Below are 3267 nucleotides of genomic sequence, written 5' to 3'. Positions count from 1 at the left end.
TTGTGGCCCTATGGAGGCCATTTTCATTCAAACCACTACAGCATGTTAGGAAGCTTCTACAATAGTAGATTTCCATATAGCTCTTCAAAAGACTTTTAGCATTAGTTATTCCTTTAGGTATTTCATCCTTTATCCTCCATTTTTTCTCCCACTCCCTCTAATTTTCCTGTTCAAATTTTCCCTTCATTCCTTTATAACATTATATGCTATATCCCCTTCCTTGGATGATTCTCTTTTCTTTCTGGCCCTTTACTAGCTACCTAACCATTATCCATTGTGAGTATTCTAATTACAAGACATGCATTTAAACATAAAAGCTAACTTCTGCATGTGACAGAAAACAAAATGGTGGTCTCTCTGGGTCTTGGTTGCTTTACTTAGGATAGTCATTTGTAGCTTCATCCATTTACCTGTACATTTCATGATTTCATTTTTCTTAACAGCTGAATAAAACCCATTTTCTAAGTTTATCATAGTCATCCTATTCATCCATTGATGGACATCTAGGCTTTTACTGACTGTTAAGAATAGAGCAGCAATGAACATGCTTGAACAACTATTCACATGTTGAGTTCTGTGAGTATATGCCCAAGAGTGGAAGAGCTGAATCATATGATACATCTAGTTTCAGCTTTTGGAGGATTCTTTACACTGATTTCCATAGAGGCTGTCAAGTTTGTGCTCCCCTCATCAGTGTATATGTGTTCCTCTTTGCCCACATCCTCACTAGTATGTGATGTCATCTATTTTATTAATCTTGGTTATTCAAATGCCTGTGTGAGTCTCAAAGTAGTTTTAATTTACATTTCCCTAATGGCTAATGATGTTGAACCTTTTCAAAAGTGTTTCTCAGTTGTATGTATGTATTTCATCTTTTGAGAACCTTCTTAGTTTTATTTTGTAACATTTCATAACTTTTTAAATTATGATTTAAACATATAATATGATATAATATAATATAATATAATATAATATAATATAATATAATATATAGTTTTAATTATAGTTTTAATAAAGGAGGCATTGAAGATGGAAGATGGAAAAGAGGCAGATGCTTGAGTCAGAACTCAAGACAGTGGGGGAGAAAAAAAATTGAATCAACCAGTGGAGGAGTTGGGAAGAGCCCACCTTTAAACATCAAATAAAGAAATCTGGGAGAAAGCAAAGGATTGGAGAAAGGTCTTTAGTCCTCCACTGGGACAGGGAGTAACTGTGCAGCAGTACACAGCAGCAGACTCCCACCTTAAGCAGATTGGTCACTCCTCCCCACACCCACCTGAAAGAGTTTCAGCAAACAGACATGGGTCATGGAAAGTGAGGGGTGGTCCAAAAGTAAGGAAGAGCCAGCAGGGACCCCAATATTCATTCTTGATTTTCCTCTAGCTAGAGGTGGGCAGGCAGGAGACACAGCTCAAATATTGAGCAGCCAGAAAAACAAGATAGTGAGAAATAGGAAGAGGAAGTCTTGCCAGCTGGAGGCAGGGTCACCCTGTCCCAGGTCCACACCTGCTCTCCTTCAGAAAAGCTCCCTGGGCATTAATCACAGTAGTGAAAAAGCCAAAGAGGAAAGCACCAACACCAAAGGAGAACTGAAAGCCCCTGGTAACACCAAATGGTTGGAACACACTCCCTCCCTCCCTGCCCCCCTCAGAGACCCACGTGCCCTCTGGCTCTGGAGCTGGTCGGTTGGCCCTGAGGGCAGGATGGAGTTTTCAATCTGGGTCCCTGTGGCTTTTGGCTCAGCTGATGCCAGGTTTACACAATCAGCACTCCTGCCTGTCTGGCCTTTTCTCCAGCCTCTGATGAAGATACTGCCAACAACACAGGTGGCCACAAATGCTGCCTACAACTTCTCCAGCAGTCTACAGACAACGGTTACATTTGATGGTCCCACCGCCCTGCTTGCAGTTTGGCCCTTTCAGACCCTGGCCCTGTCCTCTTCTTCCAGTGCTGCCTTGGCTGGTTCTGCTTTACATCCTCAGTATCCCTCCTTCCCCCAACACACAAACACACACACACACACACACACACACACACACACACACACACACACTCACTCACTCATTCACTTACTCACACATTCCCCAACAAAGCAGGACCGCCTCTCCTTAGTTCTTTTGAAATTGGATAATTTTCTTGATGTTCAGTTTTTTTTAGTTCTTTGTATATTCTAGATAATAACCCTCTTCATGTCCAGGTTTCTAAGGAACTGCCAGTCTTCCATTTCTTCTGCTTTATATGTTTTTAATTCCCAGTACTTACATGTGAATTATCTATTTTCTCCACCTTTGCATTTCTGATATTTCTGTTGTTATTTGATCCTTTCTGGTAATCCACAGTTGATTCTTTCTGTAAGAATAATTTCCTTTTGCCTTTATTTTGGGCTTTTAAAGTTTTTTTGTAGGAATGTGTATTTCCTTTATATTATTTAAGGATAGTCTTATAGAATTTGTAGTTTACAGTTTAGTTTTCAACAGCATCCTTATAGCTTTATATTTTGAGATAATTTAAAATTTGTATGTTAGTGGGAAGAAATTATAGAGGGACCCCGTTTAAACTGTACTAATTTTCCTCAGTGATAATGTATTGCAGAAATATAACACTATGACTAGTAAATTGACATTGATTAATTTTACATGTGTATGCACGAGTGTTTATATTTTGTTCTAGGAAGTTTTATAATTTGAGCTGCTTATTGTCTACCTCCGCAGTTATGATATAGAAGATTTCTAGAATCATTGTAAAAATAGATCATGCTACCCCCTATAAAACCACAACCATCTCCTCTTTTATCTTTTTTCTCTCCCACCCTGCTTCATCCTAAGCATCAGCTGGCTATCTGTGACCCTGATTCCCTTCTATAATTTTCATTTGCCTTTTACTTCGATTTAATCAAATGTGATGTAACTTTTTGGGGCTAATTCTTTATGAAACATAATTTGCTTGCAATTAATATCACATTTTGCATATTCCAGTAGTTCTTTTAGTGTTGCCTACTATTCCATGACATGGATGTAACAACTTTGTCTGTTCACCCACTGAAAAATATTGAAGATGTGTCTAATTTCACTCTTAGAAGTAAACACTGTAGATGTTCACGTATGTTTTGTGTAAGTTTACAAGTTTACATGAAATTCTAAGTTATATGATGACACATGCTTCGTTTTATAAGAAATCACCAAATTATTTCCCAAGGAACGATATACCATTTTGTTTCCTTACTAGTTTTGTAAGTGATACAGTTTCTCTACATGCATATTTTATCTT

The 3267-nt window shown here is 38.1% G+C and overlaps 1 pseudogene; it reads right to left on the bottom strand.

Annotated features, from left to right (window-relative positions):
• Positions 1-1411: 1411 nt before the first annotated feature.
• LOC110566612 (E3 ubiquitin-protein ligase RNF5-like) lies at positions 1412-2755 on the bottom strand (annotated as a pseudogene).
• Positions 2756-3267: the final 512 nt, after the last annotated feature.

This window comes from Meriones unguiculatus, chromosome X (assembly GCF_030254825.1).
Source record: "Meriones unguiculatus strain TT.TT164.6M chromosome X, Bangor_MerUng_6.1, whole genome shotgun sequence".
Lineage (NCBI taxonomy): Eukaryota > Metazoa > Chordata > Mammalia > Rodentia > Muridae > Meriones > Meriones unguiculatus.
This window is presented reverse-complemented; position numbering and strand designations above follow the sequence as displayed.